Raw genomic sequence first — 8,474 nt, forward strand, 5'->3', positions numbered from 1 at the left:
CAAGGCAGGTAACATCCTGTGTTGAGGGTGTTTCTGCTCAGATCCTTCCACCCTCCACTCTGGCCTTTCCCACCATCTGCTGCAGAGTCCAGGGGAGCAGCACTGGGGATCCTGATGGGACCTCCCTGCCCAGCCGGTCTCCCTGGTGGTGGCCTGGTTTCAGAATTTATGTAATTCAAGTTCATCAGGAGACCTACATAAGCATACATGGCTTATTCTTTTTTTCTTTCGTCAGTCTTGGTTAGGTACAGTTGGTCAGGGCTGAAGAGACTGAGGTAGCAACCCCTTTGGTTTGTCCCTTTATGTCACTTTTTTCCTTACCAGAATTACTGTAGGTATACATTTTTATCTGTGAGTTTCATAAAAACCTTATAATCTAAAATACTTCTTATTTAGCATAATCTCATACAATGAGAATATTTCCCTGGCATTTTAACTGTGAGATGACCAGCTATGGAGTGACAGAGCCTGTGCCTCACGCTGGACAAACCAGCAATGCTAGTAGGAGTCACCCAGGATGTCTCCATAGTGAATGATAGACCACCTGGTGTTTCTTCCACCCCCACAAAGCTCCTCTCCTGTCAAAACCATAAAATGTTATAATAGTAATTTTATACCAGTTGAGTTTCAAGGTAACAAAACCTCCTGATGGACCTGTCTTGAAGAGTAACTCATTGCATGAAAGGAGAGTGAAAACAGCATGTAAAGACAGGACATCCAAAACTGCCTGATCTGAGAGAACAGATCTTTTACCCCACAACAGGAAATTAATAATGACAATGTTTGCTTACTATAGGGATGTGTTGGATTAAACAGCAACAAGGGGATTGCCGACAGGCTTTTGAGAAAAGAGCATTGGAAGTATAAAAAATGAAAGGAAACTTGAGACTGTGGGGTGATGTGTGGGAGTGGAAGGCACTCAGCACAGCAGTTTGATCCCTGGCTCAGATGCTGCCAGGACTCACCCCACTGCCATCATATCCTGTATCCTCCCAAAATGGGGTGCAAGAGCAGAAGAACCCACAGCTTGGAACCCATGGAATTCCTTCTTGGCAGCACATGGACTAACAGGCAGCAGAGACCTTCACTGGTACACACAGGAACGCCCTCTCCAGCAGGAGAATATGCATGGCCACAAGAGAGGGGTGGACATGTCACCCCCTGTCCTGTCAGAGAGAGAGGTGCACAGCTAAGCATGCTCCTGTGGGACTATGAATGGTGGAGATTAGGGAGTTTAGCAATTTATAGGTGTGTTTTAACATCCTGCAAATGTTTTGCACTCTGGTTTATCTGTCAGCCTGTTGATATTGATCCAGAAGGTGAAGTTCACAGAGTGTCAGCTAATTATGTGTCATTAATAAATCAGTAAACCACTTAGATCCTGATCTGAGTTAAACTACTTAAGTGAAACAAGTCTTGGTTGCCACAGTCCCTGCTGTTAAAAAAGTCATATGCTATTAAAAACACAATGAGCAATTAGCTTAAGTACCCCTGAATTGCACTCAAGTTACAATAGGCATTTAACTCAGATGATTGACTATTTCATTTCCTAGCAGAAATGCAGCAAGAAGTTAACATGCTACTTCTTGATGCTCTAATTATCTCAGAAACAGTAGCTGGCTACAGTCCTGTGCATTCCTGTGACATTCCTCTCTATATGTTGTCACCTTAATATAGCTTGTCTTACAGAAAGGAAATTTCTTATTTCCAAATTACATTTCAGTAGGTAGTCTCTTTTCACATGCACTGGTGTAATTTGCAGCCCAGATGTTGAACCTGGGAAAATACCTCCCAGATGAACAGTCTCTAATTTCTCATAGTTGTCTTGCTGTAACTAAAGAAATTAAAAATGAGTGATGAGCTGAGAGAGTGCTGAAAGAGCAGAATTAAATAAAAGTTTTCTGTTCAACAAAAGCATTGAAAATTAAAATGTAGCTAAGGCTTTTGGATCCTCAAGTATAAACTGAAAAGCAAGAGACTTCAACGATTAGTTTTAGAGAAACAACACATCCCCTAGAATTTTATTAAAGATATTAATCATAAAACACTGCAAATAAATTTAAAACACATCATTCAAATGTCCCATGGAAGAAATACACATATAATCATTATAAATTTAACAGAAAGAAAATAATAAAGCTACTGGTCACCTAAAATTTTCAACCTAAAAAGAAGCTCTATCAAGGGGCAGCCCACCAAGGACATCCTTACATCTGTAGCTCAGGACCTCAGCAAGTACAAGCTCAGTTTCAGAGGAAGATCCCTGTATGGAAGACCTGTTTTCTGTGACGGAAGGGCTAACATTAAACTGCTTTACTTGCAGAGAGGCAAGGGCACATCCCTAATTTGCCACCCTGTTTCTTGGGAGGTTAGATCCATCACATTTGTTTTGTTACCCTGCAGTTACTTAAACCAGCAGGATCTTGTTTTGTGGTTAGTGGTGGCTGTTGAGGTGAAAATTAATGGTTTCTGAAAACACATGCCTATGGCCATATGCTTTGAATTATCTTTCTTTGACATCACTTTTTGGTCTGAAAGCATAAAAAGTCTTGCATTCTTCACACAAAGTTGCTACTCACTCTTTAGATTAGAAACAATCTTTTCAGTGAGATGTAGATGTTATTAAGTATAATGAGTTTATGATTAAGGCTCTCATACTATGCCAAAAAATCCACAAATCCACAAGTGAAGAATAATAACCAACAAGAGAAACATGAAGTTATAATTTCAGAGCTATATTGGAAAAAAGAGCTCCTATAAAGCACTATAAAAATTACTTATAGGAATATATATAAAAACCCAATTACATGATCAATATGCTTTATGACGAAGAATAATAAAAGCTACACATCTTCAAACTAATTTTTAAGATGTCCCTGATGGATTCGCAGTCCTATTATGTGGCCTTCTTTGGCTTGAACTACATCAGCAGCACTTCCAAAGGTGCAAACAAATAGTGGCCATTTGTAAAATAAATGATCTGGTCCATTATCTATCTAAAGCTATGGAACTGGATATGATTTAACTGTATTTACTACCATACAAAAAAAAAAAAAAAAAAAAAAATTAAACCAAGACAACACTGGGCAGAAATAGAAGCATTAGGTTAAGAGTGTCTGATAACTGGCAAGACAAAATAGGTACTGTTCCAATTAATTACAATTCCCACATGATTCAAAGGTGCTTTGACAGCAGCAGGCAGCTGAATTTGCTCACAAACAAAAAAAACCAAAACCAAACCCACAAAAATTGCATACACATTAAAAATATAGAACAAAACAAAAGCAAACAAGACAACAACAAAGAAACCCAGAGCCCTTCACTATATAAATGTAAGAGCAATTAAAATTCATATTCTGTCCTAGATTCACAGAATGTGGAGCTGTGGCTGAAGTACCCTTTATTATTGTTTTCTAATAGATTTTCTCTAAAACACTTCTGTATTGCTCTGTGAAAGTGAAGTAATTACTGTTTAACAGTATTATTGTTTCACTGTAGTTGCAAATACTGAACAACTCATCACAGCTAAGGCAACCACAATGATTACAAGAACCTGCAGCTCCCACAGATTTGGCTAATGACACAATCTGAGTACAGCTACAACATAATTAGAGGATTCTGCCCATTACTAGAAGGCTGAGACTTAAGGTGTCTTTAAAAAGGCAATTAGGAGATAAAAAATGCACTGTATAGTAAGAAACAGACTCAAACAACTTGTCTGGATACAATGTTTGCTCTGTGTCTTTCTAAACGTTTGTTCGGCTTATCTACCATTAAAAAAAATACCCAATCTATCTGGGATGGCTTCATGTTCAAGCTGGGATTTCCTTCATGAGGAAATGGCCTCAAGCTGCACCAGGAGAGATCTAGGTTGCATTATTAGGAAAAATTTCTTCATGGAAAGGGTTGTCAAACATTGGAACAGGCTTCCCAGAGAAGTGGTTGAGTCACCATCCCTGGAGGTATTTCAAAGTCTTGCAGATGTGGCACCACAGGACATGCTTTAGCGGTGGGCTTGGCAGTGTTAGGTTAATAGCTGAGCTCAGTGATCTTTTCCAACCTAAATGAGTCTATGTATTTTGAAATAAAAGCAAAAGCTGAAGAAAAATTAGAAGCACAAAGTTTTCAGGAGGATCATAGCTTAATTCCAGCTGAGATAATACTGCCACATAAAATTAGTTTCTCATGTGCCAGATCAGTCATATCTAAGCGTCAAAGGGGACTTCAACACAGGAAAAAAATCCCCTTCTACCACAGATGGTCACAAAATCATATGTCCAACAGATGTGATTTGCATTTGCTTAGTTGATTCCCATCTTTACCAAAAAAAGTGTAAAGGAGATATTACTGTGAGACCTCTAATTCTGCAAATGATAAATAGTATTTGAGTATTTGGCTATTTGCACATTGGCCAATACCTTCTGAGAGGACTGGAGTGTCTCTGAAGCTTAATCCAATTGTATGTCCTTCTGTATACATCTGCAACTGGTGAAGTGACATGTGACACCTTCTCCTCTTTATTAGAGACTATTTTTAAGCTAAAAGAAAAAACCCTCACTTAGCTTGCCATAATTCTCCATACAAGTTCCTCAGATGTCACCATTTGCCACCTTCTGGTGCACAGTTCATTGGAATAATGCCCCTTGAAGCCATCCCTTTTCTTAGATGTGTGAAGCTAAAGACTGAAAAGGTACAGAGAACCAGGAAGAAAAAATTCAAGTACAAAGACCATTATAACTAGCATTGTGATCAGCCAGAACCAGGGCACAGGTTGCAGAAAGTTGTCCAGATACTTCAGCTGAATCAAATATTTCAATATATGAATTACAGGGATTAGAGATTCTCATGTAGGGAATTCAGGTTTACCTATCCCATCCTGCTAAGAGATAATGCAATGCATTGACTTAAACACTCTCAGATATTTCTCTCAGCTTATCCACCACATAAAGGTGATAGAATCACTTGTCTTTAGAAACATGCAAATTAGAAAATTTTACTCTGTTTAAATACTGTTCTTAATTTCTTAATCTTATAATCTGCTTATAAAGGGAGATGTTGATAAACTATTTGACTTTTTTATTATATTCAGATACATATCTAATCCAATAATTTCCTTCAAGGAAACAGTGAACGCTGTTTTCTAAGAGTTCATACATAAACATATAAAAAGCTTCATCTTGTCTTAGAAATACTTGCCTTATTTGTCCAGCACTATTCTTACATGGTAAGGGAGATGTGAATGTAAGGGTGGAGCTCAGAATTATTGAGCAGGTAAGAGTTACTGTGAGAATATGTTCCATTTCAAAAACATTGCATGTATTTGCTTTTGTTTTATTTTTAGTAGCTACGGATGTTATTCCCAGAATCCTTCATATTATCATTATTTGGTCAGTATTTGTCATGGAAGTAAGCTTTGAAAAGGTATTTGAAAAGGAAATAATGAAATGCTTTAAAGCCAGTTGGGAGGCAAGGTCACCTTCTGAGAAGCACAGATAAAAGCAGCAAAGCCAGGATCACTGCAAAGGGGAGTCACCTCACTGTCACCCAAGACATATAAAAAACATAACAACAGATAGGTCCAAGAAGGTCTTTGAAACTGAGCCCCATAACTGCGTGTGAGAGCAAGGAGCAAGAAACAGAAATAGGTGGGGGAGTAGAAAAGAAGCATTTCAGAACGGGATGTACCAGAGGAAAGCAGGAAAGGGTGGGCAGGGCAGGGCAAGTGGCTTGAGGAACAAGCTACAGCAATGCAGGTTGCTTTGGTGTCATCCACCTGGATCAGGCAAATCATTCTGGTTCTAGTGGAGAACCATACCAGCCCTGCACCAAGTCAGTGTGAAGCAGTCCATTATCTTCCTGTAAAACAGGCTCCCTGTCAATAGCAAACTCATTTCATTACATATGACTTTTTAAATCAGTAGAATCTCATCAGCAGAAATTTTTTAAGAATGGCTTATTTTACTTTAATTGAAACATGCTACTTGCCAGTGCAACCTCAAGAGAAACCAGTGTTGTCACAAGCCTCTTTCCTGATATAAGTGCCACATTTTAATGTCATGTGTGCTAGAAATCACAGCCCAAGTGCATTGCCCTGCCTAGGTCAGACCTATCAGTGCAGCCTTGATCCCAAGGGGGTATCTGTAGTAGGCCATGGTACAACAAGAAAAAGAGAGTAATGGAGAAAACCAGAAGTACAGACCAACTCCCAGAGGAGGAACATTGGATATGCCAGGGTTTGTCATCTTGGAAGAGAATATAAGGACTGATATCTATAAAATTCACCAGTATAGTAGCTGAGTATGGATCAATTTCTCATTTATTCTCTTCCTATAAGGGAAGCATTTGAAGGAGAAGCCATGTTCAAAATGGAAAAAGTTCTTTCTCATGCAACAGCTGTGGGGTAAACTGGACAAACATCACGAGAAGAAATCTAGTGTCTTATTAAACAGGCAGAAAACATGCCATCAGCTGCAGGCGGCTGGGGAATGGGAGAGCATTAGGAGGCTTTCCCACATAGATTTAGCCTTACCTGAGGGTGGCTGCTCCTGCAGGCCGCAGGATATTGGGCTGCAATATTATAAAAGAAGAGGCATCTTCTTCTTATACAATGTTGCAACTCACTGCATGTCATTAAAAATATAGCATCGTTTCCTTAAGAGGAGTATCATAATTCTCAAAATATTTTGCACTTCACAATTCAATTTTACACACAGCGTTTGGCTAAAACAATGCTAAACAATTTTTGCTGAAAGGCTTTCATTTTACTGCATCTTCACTTCTGAAATATGAAGGTGATATATCATCCTAATTGCAGATGCAGTTAGACCCCTATGAATGCTAGAACTGGTGCAATCTTTCCCTGTATTTCTAAAGTATTTAATTACTGTAGTGATAGACACATTCAAGCCCTGACTAACACTGGCTTTTTTTTTTTTTTTTTTGTTTATACCACAAGTAAGATGGTGGGTGATTCAGGATACAATTAAGATTTTTTTTTCTGTAAATGGATGGAATTTGTTGTTATAGTTGTGCTACTGTCACCTGAACATCCTGCTGCATCCAAACTCCTCTTTGCATATCTTCTGTAAGAAATGTCTTATAAATCCTGAGGACATCTTGCACCCTCATGAGGCTGTACAGCTTTGTTACCTAAAATACACTGATGCAAACAGAAAGAGACAGCACAGCAGACAAACTGCACACTCATGCATTGAATGCAGGTAACATAACACCCAGTATCCCAGCTTGTCAAAAACAAACATATTCCAGAGGGCCTGTTGTGCTTTAGGAATGGTAGTCTCCATTTTAGCACCGCTGCAAAAAATTAACCTTGTCTTAAGGGCCTAAAAGCAGAGTGGATATGAAGCTACGTTTCTTTCTGATACTCTTTCACTGTCCATTAAGCAGGTTAGCAGGTAAGAAGAGATTCCAAAGTCTGTATTTTTTTATCTGAGAAAGCCTGTCCCAGTGATCTCAAGTGATAATGGCCTTTAGAGACATTAATTTCATGCATCTTATAGATAAACTCTGAGTAATCTAAGTAGAACTGAACAGTCTGTCACCCAGTGTTTCATGCAGCAAATCTTTCAAACCTAGTGCACCATCATATAAATTCTTTACAGGAGATAACAGGATAGAATCTGATTCTACAGGGGAGGATCCTGTGGTCTGCTCATCACTGCACTTTCCCTTGTCTCCAACCAACCTCCTATTCTAAACACGCTCCAACTCTCTCAAGTCATCAGATCCCTCAGTGGCATTTTCCCAGGTTATATCTTGAGCTACTGCCTGAAGCAAGGCCCCACAGTAAAGAAATCTGTGAGCAAAACATGGTTATCTGTATCACTGTACCTATCACACATGGCTGCTTCCCAATGGTTTCCTCCCTCCCTACCCAACCTCTGCCTCCAGAGCCTCATTCCAACCTTGCTGCCTCACCCCAAGCCCCTCTTCTCATCAGGCTTTGTTTTCATTCTGACTCTCTCTGCCCATGCTGTCCCCACTCTCTCACCCTTTTAAGCTCTCCTGTTCATTCTTAACTGTGAGAGAGGTGAGGCACTGGGGTTTCCCAGAGAAGCTGTGGATGCCCCATCTACAACTGGATGTGTTGGACGGGGAAGTGTTCCAGGCCAGGCTGGATGGGGTTTTGAACAATGTGGTTTAGTGGAAAGCGCCCCTGCCCATGGCAGAACGGTTGGTACAAAGTGATTTTAAGGTCCGCTCCAACCCAATCATTCTGTGATTCTGCTCCCTTCACTACTCCAAAAACGCCTTGCTCGCTTCAGCTTCCCGCTCCCGGTTTTACCAGATTTTGACAGCTCCATCTTTTACCGCAGGCTCTTGCTGTAATGCCCTTTCCCCGCTCCTTTTGACCCTCTTTGAACCCCACCAACACGCTCGTACCCTCGTGCAAGCTCCCTGTAAGCGCAGGCCCCGCCTCGGGGCGCTCTCCCGGCCGCGGCGGGGCGGGCGCG

The sequence above is a fragment of the Onychostruthus taczanowskii genome, unplaced genomic scaffold (genome assembly GCF_017590055.1).
Source record: "Onychostruthus taczanowskii isolate IOZ18803 unplaced genomic scaffold, ASM1759005v1 scaffold4, whole genome shotgun sequence".
In the NCBI taxonomy this organism is placed as follows: Eukaryota; Metazoa; Chordata; class Aves; order Passeriformes; family Passeridae; genus Onychostruthus; species Onychostruthus taczanowskii.